This window comes from Gorilla gorilla, chromosome 17 (genome assembly GCF_029281585.2).
Source record: "Gorilla gorilla gorilla isolate KB3781 chromosome 17, NHGRI_mGorGor1-v2.1_pri, whole genome shotgun sequence".
Classification (NCBI taxonomy): domain Eukaryota; kingdom Metazoa; phylum Chordata; class Mammalia; order Primates; family Hominidae; genus Gorilla; species Gorilla gorilla.
In genome coordinates this window covers 53,892,096-53,904,947 of record NC_073241.2, presented here as the reverse complement: position 1 = coordinate 53,904,947, position 12,852 = coordinate 53,892,096, and the positions used below count along the sequence as shown (strand labels likewise).

Here is a 12,852-nt window from a genome sequence, read left to right as displayed (position 1 = left end):
TTAGTTGCCCAGGCTGGTCTTGAACTCCTGGCTTCAAGGGATCCTCCCACTCTGTCTCCCAAAGTGTTGGGATTACAGGCATGAGCCTCTTGGCTCAGTAAGAGGAAGTTCTTAAGTCCTCAAGTGGTAGCAGAAGTGATAGCAAAGCAGACAGCTGGGCTTGGAATGGGGTCTCACAGCCATTCCCTAACAAAAGTGAGAGATCTCAGGCAGATCACTTCCCTAACCTTACCTAAGTGTCAAGACATTTACTGAGATGAGGAGTTGCACTAAATATGGAGTAGGGCCCATTCCAGCTCTGAACACTTAGCTATGTCTGAATCATACTGCTGGAGGAGCAGCAGCTGCCTCATGGACAGAAGTCCTCAGCCACTGCCACTCCATCAGGTTCCCCACAGGGTTGGGTACCATTTCACAGCACTTCAGGTTCTGCCCAAAGGGCTTCTTCCTCTTTGTGCCACAAAAGCCACTCTACTGAATGTTCAACCTGTACCTCGAGTCAGGTCTAATCAGATTTCCTTTGGTGTGTATTTTCTTCTGATTTTAATGAATTCATGGTGAAGAACTAGTCATAATCCTCTACTAGCTCCTTCTGGAACAGGTGTTTAGTGGCAGAGGTTGCCATGTGGCATCCTTTGGCGTGTCCCTTCTGGTTGTTCCATTTGAGTTGGAAGGTGGCTACAGAGACTCAGCAGAAGACAAAGTCAGGATATAAGACAATCTTCTATATAGTTGCCAAAAGAAGTGCTAGATGGTGAAAACATAAAACACACAGGATTTGTAAGTTGGCCTTAAACTCAAGCCGTAGTCCTTTCGGTCCACACACCACCCACTGAGTTTATGGAAGCCCACTTATTATCAAAGCAGTGCCCCAGCTGACAAGCAGTGTTGTCATTTCCACTTTCTTGGACTAGGGTCATCAAGATTACTGCAATCTAATTCTGAGTCTTCTTTTCAGCCTTTTCTGCTTCACACACTACACAAAAAGGCCACTCCCTAAGCATACTTTATCATTTCTCATTTTCACCCTTTTTCTCAAATTCAAACCTCTGGACTGTTTCTCCTTTACTCTATATTAGGAGTCCTTTGCACCTTTCCAGATTCAGACCCTGACCCCCACCCTAGCACACTTTCCCCAAACCTCACTGGCTGAAGGGTTTCTTCACCCACCAAGCTTTGAGACATTCATCCCCTTTAGGACTCCACAGCATAGACAAACCTTCACAGCCCTGCTTCCACCATCTTGAATATTACTTAATGATTCCTCTATCTCTGCTAATCTCACCAGATTATAAGTGCCTTAAAGGCAGGATATACAACTTGTACTTCACAGTCCCTACCACAGCAATTGGTCCACACCTCAATAATACTCCTTTAATATTATTACTGAATAAGAAGCGTTTCAACAGGAGACACCTCTCACAGGTCACAATGGACATGAATAACATGTCCATTTCTTCAACTCTAGGATCATTTTTACTCAACACAACTTGTCACTCAAGTTTAATGACCTTCACTACCAGAAGCCCAGAGTTCTGGAGTTAACTGCATCCTACTTGACCCTGGTGTGGTATTGGCCAACAAAGAGGCAGCAGGACAAAGAACACACAATGGAGCTTGGTGCTCAACAACCTGGGATCTGGGGCCAGACTCCACTTTGAAACTTTGGGCAAGTTATTTCACCTCTTTCGGCTTTCATTTCTTCCTCTGTAAAATTATCCTCTCTCCCCAGAAATAACTGTTTGGTGAATCTTAACCTCTTTCATGATTCCGTTACATTTTACAATTCTTCCTTCAAGAGAGAGCTCTGCACAGGACTCTGAATAACAATTGAAGAGATGGATCCAAGCCTCAGTTGGGCTGATGAGACAACTTCCTTGGCCTCCCTATTTGCAAGCTCTGTATGAATGGTTTTGGTTGTTTAGCATAATAAAAATACTTCTAATAACAAACGTGAAGTTCCTGCAGGAAATTAAGAGTGTGATGATTGAAGATAGTTTTTCTTTCACCAAATGTTTCTGGTCAGCTTCTGCTCACTCCGTGGGGAGGGAGAGGGGTATACAGGCTACTCCTGAGAGAAACCTATCTCTTGACCATCAGCAGGGGTTGAGATTTACACATTTGAGTATCGTTTTTCTCTTGAGGCTTTCACATTGAACAACTCTTTTTTTTTTTTTTTTTTTTTTTTTTTTTGAGATGCAGTTTCGCTCTTGTTGCCCAGGCTGGAGTGCAATGGTGCAATCTCGGCTCACTGCAACCTCTGCCTCCTAGTTTCAAGTGATTCTCCTGCCTCAGTCTCCCAATAGCTGGGATTACAGGAATGCGCCATCACACCCGGCTAATTTTGTATTTCTAGTTGAGATGGGGTTTCTCCATGTCAGTCAGGCTGAACAACTCTTTTCTTCCGGGCCTGAGAGTTATATACTGAATGACCTTCCCCCAGGGCCTGTGAGCTGCACTGCACTCTTGGTACTTGGTCAGAGAGACGAGAGGCTGCTGAAGTCTGTGATCAGCCTGTCTGCTGGCTGGAGCCCTGTCACCAGGGGCCACTTTTACTGACTTCCATATCCATGTAAGGCAAGAGGAATGACAGAATAGCTGTGCAGTCAAAAATCACAGTGTTTGTCCGAGTCTTAAGAACCATTTGCTACTATAATGATCACCCAGTTATTTGTTCCACTGTCCTAGGGAGAAGCTTATATTTGGGAGAATGGGGAGAAGGAAAGAGGGAGAGAGGGAGAGATACTCTCTCACACACACACACAGAGTGAGAGAGGAGACAGTGAAAGAGGAAAGAGAAAAAAAGGGAGAGAGAGATGAGAATTTGAAGAACTAGAGTGGAGATTAAACAGAATTCGCCCTCAGAAGCCTCATGCACCGGTGACAAGCCATGCAGGAACCGTCGTGTGGAAGGGCTTTGATGGCTTTATCCTCCAGCCCGAGAGCAGAGCTAGAGCTGCAGGGCTGGGTGTGCAGCAGCTGCACTCTGCCTCTACCTGCTGCAACCGAGATTTGTCCTTAAAGTGCCCTCGAGGCGAAGTTTTCATGAGCTGTCTCGGCAATTGATAAGTTGTTGGTCGGGAAGTGGAGACATTCACAGGTTCAGACCTGAAGCCTGGTCCTTAAAATGAATTGGAAGCATCTGGCTGTTTTGCTGTCTGTAGGTAATGATGCAGCCGCGTCACACACCCAGATGTGATTCTACATTTCTGCAGCTGTTCTGGTGGGAGTTTCAACACCCAAAACATCTGCTGCTGGGACTCTGTGGTACAATTCTCACTCCATCTCTCCGGGTTCTTATTCTTTTCCCAGAAAATGTACTTTCTTTCTGCTCAGTATTTTTTCTATTTTTCAGAGGAGTTATTCCCAGCAAAGGGATACCCACCAAATTCTATTTCACATGGAAGAGAAATTCATATCATCTTCAAAATTCACAGGCAAACTGAGGGGGTATGATGCTAATTAGTTTTATGAGGTTTGATGAGATAGAACATTAGAACCAGGCAAAGAATTCATAGTTTACTGCACGTTTAGAAGAAATGGCTTTAATAAAGTCACTTCTGTATGTTAAACAAAATAGGCATCATGTTTAACATTAACTTCTGTATGTTAAACATAAACAGAACATCTTTAAATTAAAAAATGTTTATCTCCGGGATATCTGTCAGCATCATCAAACTGCACACATAAAGCTCTCTCAGTACTGCATATTTAGTCAATAAAATACGCTCGTAAAGCATGAATTCCTCAAACATTTTAGGTGATAATATAAAGTCACATAATAGCTTTAAAGATCAACAAGAAATATCAAGAGTCATAAAATATGTATCCAATTTGACCCTGTATTTTTCTAGGAATTTATCCTAAAGAAATTATCTTATATATAGAAAAGGCTTATTTATAAAGATACTTATCATAGGATTAATTACAGTGAAAAATGAATTTGATCTATTGTCCCAAAATACAGAAATAGTTAATAGAGTAGTCTCTACTTCCATAGGACACATGGAAAGTCAATAAGAGGGACTGAATTGTTCCAGCTGTTTGGGCAGCAATTAAAAAGATATTTACTGAAGCTAATCATAACATGGGGAGATGCTTCTGACATAGATTAAGTGAAAAAGCAACATGTAAAGTTGTTTGTACATTATGCTTAGAATCATACCAAAACTCAGCATTTGAAAATGACCCAAAGTAATTGCTCCAAAACAATCATAGCTATTGTGTTTGAGCAGTAGAATTATGAGAAATTTTCTTCTTTATTTTCCTAATTATTTATGAAATGGTTATATTACTTGAATCAATAAACAGACAAAGAAAAGTGAGTTCTTACAGTATGGGCAAGACACAGAATCTGCCAAGGTAAGGGAGTCTGGAAAAAAACCAAGACCACTTAAATCTGAGGCATGTTTTCAAACACAATCTAGATAGAGCAAGCTGACTTCAGACAGAGGCCTGTTTCCCCACTGCAACCGCAGCTGCCTATTTTCTCCAGCATTTTAAGGAACCCAAAGTGAAATTAACCCAAGATTCTGACTTTCACCTGACAGAGCTGGAAATACAGTGACCAACTATGAGAAAACCACCAGCTTCAGATGAAGGCTCATGAATAACCACATATGGGGAAACTTATTTTCCTTCATTTCAGTGATCAAAAAAACTTGGAATGCAGTTCCTCTCTTTGGTTCCGCCAAGTAACTTTTCCAAGCTCTCAAAACTTGGGAAGGGTGAATATAGTACTTGTGTCTCATTGCACCCAAATGCCTTTGCCAACTCCTATTAAACTTGAAGGGGAAAACAGACAAGTGAATATTGCTTCGGGCTGACTTTTTTAAAAACACTCCTCTCAAATTTTAAAATAATACAATTGATTTTTTTAATATCCAAAAATAGACTGCTATTTCGTAGCATTTGGGAGGACAGTTTTCCTTTAGAAGTGAAAAGGGATGATTGAGTGATAGGAAACTGATTAATCTCAGGATTTCACAAGGAAATGCCGACCCAGCATTGGGCCCTCACACACACCATTATAATTCTTTGATTTCCTGTCACTGCAGACAGTTTAAAAACTGAAAGTAAATAGGAGACATGGAAAATCAATGTGAGGTGCTGAATTGTTCCAGCTGCTGCGGCTCTGTTAATTACATCATATTTTTATGGAGACATTCGGCTCAGACGTGCCAAGTGACCGCATCTGGAAGCATCGCCTGCCATCCTGTTGGGGGAAGCTCTTCTCCCCAGGCATCTCGGTTAACTGCAAAAGGACAAGCTACCCCAGGAAAGCAGCTTGTACAGCCCAAGTCTCTGAGGCAAAATCCGGATGATCAGCGTGTCTTCTGTTACCACAGCGATGAGGTGCTGGGCACTGGAGAGGGGCCACACCTGTGCAGGAAGCGGGTTAGTCGGTATGCGCGGCGCACACCTAAGGAAAATGAAAGTTTATTCTACTCGGATGGCCAGGCCAAGGTGGGCCAAGTGGGAGACAGCCGAGAAGAGACCACAGGGAGCAGGCAGAGAGGAACAGTGAGAGCAAAAGTACGGGGCTTAAAGTGCCAGGCCCGGGGGAGCCACAGTGGGCTTCCAAGACAAAGTTCTTTGAGCACCTACCTCCTTGCCAGGACAGTAAAATGAAGCTCTCAGCGCTAGCACAGACTTCACAGACTGTTTCAATAAAGGCTGTTCCTCATTTCCTTGTAATTTGCATGCTTCCGAAGTGCTTCCTGGTTTCTCTTTCTCCTCTCCATCTCGTTTCCTTGCCTTTTTCTTTCCTCGCATCCTTCCAGAAGTTTCCAAGGCCCCACTTTCTTTCCAGCTTTATGGGTGCTAGGGCCAGCTTCTTCATCCAGGCATCTCTTTCTCAGCACAATTCATTCTCCTTTTCTCTCTTGGTTTTTCCCTCTACAGCACCTCCTTCCCTCATCTATTTCTTGCTATTTTTTTTCTCATTGTAGCTTCTTGCACAAGTAGCTGGATGAAAGAAAAATCTAGTGTTGCCAAAGATGCTCTGAGACATTCCTTAATGTCCAGTCCCTGCTGCCCACCTTATCCTTAGTGATGGGGTCTGTCTTAGGCGCAGTCTTGGCCCAAGCCTCTGATTTTCCAAATCCTGCATTCCTCAGAAAGCATCTAAGGGCTCTATACATATTTTGTTTTAATTTCATTATTTAAATATGTATTTCAAACGTATGACACCTATCTCCTATTCTCTAACCCCCCACCTGAAAAAAAACTTACACATTTTTAGTGTAAATTAAATGTATATTATATTTAAATGTCAACGCATGAACTGCACACGTACATAAATTTAACACATGCGGAAGTGCATTCCGTTTTTAATATAAATTCAATATAAATTGTATGTTTTTAAAACTTACAACCTTTAGCACATTGTGAACTTGTGCCTATCAAGTAAATCATTTTGTACATATCTGGGAATAAAGGTTCTTACAGTTTCTAAGAACTGTCTCCTTGACTAGGAATGTGGTAGGGCTGCACTGATATTTGCATAAATTCTGGCCTGTGCCTGGCGGTTCAAGTAAAATTGCCTAAAAGCACATCTTACAGCACATGAGTGAAGGGCTTGATCCAATGCCAGCAAGGGTTCCTGCCTCTCCTTGGGGCTTTCTTTTCCTGTAGGGTAATTGCATTCGTGCAATAGTAAGCTAGGTTGTACCATGTCAGAGACTATTTAAACTCCTGTTTCAATGTCCTGGTTGCTTTCTGCAGTGACCTTTCAATGAGAGAAATTTGAACATTTACTAAATATCGTGAGTGATCCAACCTTAAAATATAAAGTTCCTGTTACTCCTCATCCAAGAGTCCAGGTCACTTTGTCTAAGGGAATCTCCTAAAATTGCAAAGCCAGCTGCCAACAAACTTGTCATTTACAGCATTTATCTGAGCAAATTTGCTGATTCCAGATGATCTAAGGCTGAACTGTTATCTGTAGCCACCAATTTCTAATTTTTGTGTTCATTCCAACAGGTTCATCTATATAATTTATCATTATAAAGATAATTGTTATACATTTGAAATAAAATATATATTAATACATTATTTAATTGGCTTTATCAACTGGAATTTCCACTTAGATTTCATTTGAAAAGAAATGCTTCGCCACCAAAAAAAAAAAAAAAAAAGTTGAGAACTGCTGGCTTCACCACTGTCCCCCAGCCCCCTCCTCCTCTCCATCTCCCCCACTTCTGCTTTTGGCCCCAGGGGACCCATTGCCTATATCCTGCCTCCCCACCAACTGTCCTTGCTCTTCCAGGCTGTCCTCTGCTCCCTTGCCTCCTCCTTTCCAACTTGATCCATGAATCTTTCCGTAGAAGTCTGGCCATCATGCTCTAAGCTGTCTGCTCTAGTGTGATAAACAGACTCACACTAAGGGAGTCGTTTCTAAAAATGATTTGAGGGGTTACCACTGCATGGTGGGAGGTGGGGGTGGCAGACTGACATCTTACTCTGAACTCCTTAAGTGTTGTGAGTTGATGTAAAAAGGCGAATCACCCACAGTGAAATTTTAGGCACTTTGACATTCAGAATAATCTATCAGGGGCAACCCATGGTCCATCTCATACTCTTTCAAAGTGTTTCCCAAACTATCAACTGAGCACACTAGTATCAGAACCACCTGTGAAGTGCTTACTAAAAAGGCAGATTCCTGGTATCTAGGCTGAACTCTTTGGAAGCTAAGACCTAAAGCTGCCTTTTTAGCCAGCTCCTCAAATAACTCTGCATGTTGAAGTTCAAGGGTCCCTGCTGCCACCGTCTGCACGTGGACGTCAAAGGCAGGGGCTGAGTGGGGACGCTGCCTCTGCCTCCATGGGAAGATACAGACTGAATGGCAAGCCAGGGAAGAGAAGTACACAAGCAAGATGAGGACCACACGGAGACAGGACATAATACCTAGTGAGCATCCTGAGAAGGAAAAGAAAAATAATGCAAGCTCCCTTGTCTCCAGCTCCAAATTAATTGGTCAGCAGTGGCAGAGCAGAAACAGATGGAGGACGTCTGAACCACAAGGCAGCCCAGCTCCCAGCACATCCTGGAGGAAACAACAGCAGGAAGGGGAGGACCGTGCACGGCAGTGCTTGGAGGCAAAGCCACAGGCCATGGGGGCCTGGTGGAGGCACCAAGCCCTTCTCCCTCCGATCTGCCTACGTGGAAGGTGTTTGTTGCTGGATGCACTGCCTTTTCAGCACTTCTCCAGGGCAGGCCCAGAATTCCTGGAAGGCCCAGGCAGAAAGCACTTGAGCAGAACAAGCAGAGTCCCACTTCCTCAGGCTGTCATTTGTACCTCTGTTCTTCCTTAATAAAAATCCACCATGCACTCCAAAAGAGTAACTAGGACACTTCGTTTTTATTCCACATGCATCTCATTTGTCTTCAGTAGGTTCTTCCATAATCTCATCATTATTGCTATGGCCCTCAGAGGACAGCTGACTTGCATTAATCAGGCGAGCCCCTCATCGCTCACCAGATTCTTTACACTTTTACCATGCCCTGGGGCATCCTAACTTACTTGAAAAATTAATAAACCTCCCCCCTCTTGTCTTACCTTATTAATGTCTGTCTTTGTAACCCATTATCCCCGCATATCATCAGAGATCACTGGAGGGTGCGGTGAACACCAGCTTGCTCCCCTAATTCTATTCCTGAAACTGGAACACCCCTCTCCCTGAATGGCCAGAAAGAAAATGGCCTTTGTGGGCCAGCAGGGTGTTTGTTTACCAGCTCAGATGGCACTGTGGACCACAGGCAGGAGAATTCTTAGGCTTCAACTAAAGGCTATTAAGGCCCATTAAGTTGTTCTCTCCTCCTCCACATCCCTCTCCCCCTCTCTTGTGCACCCTAGTAAATCTGACTCATTAGCTTTAGATGTTTTGAAATAGTGGTACATTAATCACTTGTGTTTGCACACTGTTTATGTGGGTTGTTGGTCATGGTCTGTAGTTATACTGGCTGTCTCCGTTGCTTACTTAAAGGTACAATCCAACTGAAAATAAAGATTTTTGCAGGTTTGCTCATTACACACAGTGTCGGCAGCTGGTGAGTGTCTTTTGCAATTCATCAGAGGCCTCCAAGACCACCTGCTCTCGGCATCCTGCAAACAGCTGGCTCTGGGTAAGTACCATAAGCTATTACCTTATACAACAAATAAATAAATAAAGGGATGGATGGGTAGACAAATAAATAAATAAGTTGAACTGTCGGCCCTGAATCATTGCTTCTGGAAGGAAAAAGTCCATTTTATAAAAGGGAAAAAAATATATCTAGCCCAAACTTTTGGGGTTCCATTTATAGGAAAAAAAAATAGGAGGGAGGTGAAGCTCCCAAAACTTTGAGTGGAAATATTTTGTCATTTGAGTCACAAGAACTCTATGACAGGCTGGCAATGTGGTTTGGTACGGAACATGAGAAGGGGTGGGGGATTGAATTTAATTGCCTGCTGGATTTTTTTTTTCTTTTTTTTCCAGAAAAAGCCACAGGGAGGCTTTGTGGAGCTTGAGCTAAGGCCACCAGATGTCCCAGGATTAAGAAGCCAATCCCAGTTTCCAAGGTCGTCACCACTTTAGTTTTTTGTAACGTTTGCCTCAATTTTTAACCCTGAAATGACCCTCTGTGTGGCCGTGCCCTACTCCAGTCCCTGAAGAAAAGCTAGAGATGGTGGGAGCAGGAACCAAAAGCTGGGCACTGGCAAGAAGGAAGGACAAGTTTAGAGAGGAGACACATTGCAGGTCAGCCACATTGTGGCTGACCTTGACAATACAGAAACCAAAAACCAGGTGAAGGTCTGGGAATGGGTGTCATTTTGAGAGGTTTCCAAAGTTTATCACAGATAGCCAGAAACTTCTCTGAGGTCTACTGAGAAAATTCTTATAATTTGAAGCTGGATCCTGGATAACCCAACACAACTATGATCCCCGTGAAGGAAAAAGTTATTCATGATACTTGTTAAAGAATGGCAAGGCAAACTCTATTCAAAGGGGCTACTCCAGTGGGTTTTTTTAGTAGGGAAGAGAAATTGGGCTCAACTCAGAATACAAGGAAAAGTGGGAATTTACAGGCAAGGAGGTCAAGGGGCAGGCTGGGGAGCAGTCCATGGGAAATTACCAAGAGGAAACCTCAGGGTTGGATGTGGTGGCTCACACTTGTAATCCCAGCACTTTGGGAGGCCAGGGCAGGCGGATCACTTGAGGTCAGGAGTTCGAGACAAGCCTGGCCAGCATGGCAAAACCTCGTCTCTACTAAAAATACAAAAATTAGCCAGGCATGGCTACATGGCAGTGCCACTACAAGCACGTGCCTCCAGACCTCCAAGGAGGAGTCAGGAGGCTGAGGCAGGAGAATCGCTTAAACCCGGGAGGTGGAGGTTGCGGTGACAGAGGTCACATCGCCACTGCACTCCAGCTGGGGCAACAGAGAGAGACCCTGTCTCAAAAAAAAATAATAAAAGGGGGAAACCTCAGGGGTAAGGGGGATTCTGCCTAAACTGACCTAATAGGATTCTTGCTGACAGCAGGCCAGGGTGGCCAGACATCACCTGAGGAGCTGGTGGGTGGAGGATGAAGAACCCCATCAGATATCAAGGGTGATCAGATATCATAGGTAGGACAGTCTGTCTAAACTGACTTAACAGGGTTCCTGCTAAAACTGGATAATGCATGGAATTCAGTGAATACGAAAGTCCAAAGGTCAGGGCCTAGTTGGATTCAGGGCCTAGCTGATTAGAGTTTAGTCCACAAGAGAATCTTTGTCATCCCCAGAATGATTTAGTGTGGTCTCCACGAATTGATCAAAATTTGGCTGTGTCTTTTTACCTTGTCCTTGTAAAACTGGAAGGGAATTCTGGCACAGGATGGGTACCTAACTGACTCACTGTTTATGAGCTTCGTCAATCAAATGCCTGAACGAAGCTCTTAGAAATTGTTATTTTTATCTTATGGCTGGTTAAAATCTGAAAAATTCTGCAGCTTTATTTTTGACCCCTTTTTTAGTGTGTTTTTAAAGAGTGTTTATGGATTGAATTAATGCAGAAAAATGTTTTGCATTTTAACACATTGAAAAGTTGGAAAATAAAAAATCAATATTCCTAAATTTTTCTTACTTTGATTCTTCAAGAACCTTGCTATTAAGAACCTAGCTATTCTGTGAGGCTGAGGAGCAGTAGCATCAGCATCGACTGAGGGACTTGTCAGAAATACAGACTCCCAGAATCAGAATCTACATTTTAACATTTCCGATCCCCAGGTGACTTGTTTGCACATTAAAGGTTGACAAGCTTCTTACCCTCTTCTCTGCCCTTGATTCTTTTAGGTCAAATGTATCTGGTGTAGATTGCTACCACCCACATCAATACTAAGGTGATCATAAGAATTTGAATAAGCAAATGCAGATCGAGAAATTTCCTCACCAGTTCTTTGGAGAAGTAGCACAATGTGGTAGGAAAGAATGATGGAGTCAAAAATCTAGGTTGACTTTGACTCTGCAACTTAGTAGAATACTGACTTTGGGCTATCATTCCACTGAGGCTTAATTCCCTCACTTGACAACAGAGAGAACAGCAACTCCGATGCCTCCCTTCAAGGCAATTCCAGAAATAAAGGAGTTCCTTTATGTGGAATCATATACTAAGCTCTAATGTGTTACACATGTACAATTAAGTTGTAGTAGTAATAGGAGTAAGTGATAAGGGTCTTGGAGCTGGATCACTCACCAATTGCATGAGAATGGAGACCCACCCTGGTGGAAGGTAGAGAAGAGGTAGGCCCTGGCATGCTGCAGTGCTGCCACTGTTCACATTTTCGCTGGTGGAAGTGGATGCAACCACTGGTGAGATATCTCTGGCCCTTGAGAAGAATGTGGGATATGTAAAATAAAAGGAATTCCTCCAGACAATTGATTGATTGAAGAGAGATTATAATCAGGACAATCATTCAACAATTCAAGCAAACTTATGAAAGCCAGAGGGCCTTCTGGCCAACATTTAAGGAAATGCTGATCTCAGGTAGCCAGTGGATGTACAGAGAGAATGATCAGGCTCACAGGTAGCAGAGCTTCAGAGAAAGCTGAATTCTCATCCTAGAAGGTTTCCTATGCTGAGATCAAGCTCTAATAGGGAAACCATAGGACCCTGAGACTTGGAATGGGGATATCTGAGTAACGCGATTGAGAATTTCAGCTCCCAGATTCTCCTGAGGCCTCTGGGTCTGCAGAAGAGGCCCACCCCACTTTGGTAGAAATAGTGCCCTGCAATTTGCTTTGAAGCAAGTGTGTATATTAGCGTGTAGAGTCTCCAAGACCACTCCAAGTTTGATTATTCGCTAGAAGGACTCACAAGTCTCAGAATACAGTCATACTCACAGCTGTGATTTATTGCAGCAAAAGATACAAAGCAAAATCAGCAAAGGGAAAAGGCACATGGAGTGAAATCCCAGGGAAACCAGGCATAAGCTTCCAAGAGCTCTCTCCCAGAGGAGTCACACAGGATGCACCGAATTCTCTCAGCAATGAGTTGTGACAACACGTGGAAAATGTTGCCAATCAGAGAAGCTCACTAGAGACTCAGCACCCAAAGTTTTAACTGGGGGCTGATCATGTAGGCAGTCTCTACCTGGCAAGTACCAATATTCCAGACGCCCAGAAATAAACCACATTGTTTTAGTATAAACCATGTTGTTTGCACAGACAATTTAGGCACAGAGAGCCACTCTTACTCATTCCAGGAATGGTAGGAACCCTCCCAAAACCCAAGTTACAAATACTAGTCAAAAGCTAACCTTATCAGCAGGCCTTTCAAAGAATAACAGCCAGCCCTGCTATGTTAACTCTTTTCTACACTATCAGTTA

General features: G+C 43.3%; 1 long non-coding RNA gene across 1 annotated transcript; it reads right to left on the bottom strand.

The window, feature by feature from the left end:
- Positions 1–3,451: 3,451 nt before the first annotated feature.
- Positions 3,452–5,967, bottom strand: LOC129528221 (uncharacterized). The gene is made up of 2 exons (XR_008673455.2): positions 5,608–5,967; positions 3,452–5,382 (listed from the first exon to the last, which is right to left on the bottom strand). It is a non-coding gene; the product is annotated as an uncharacterized lncRNA (long non-coding RNA).
- Positions 5,968–12,852: the final 6,885 nt, after the last annotated feature.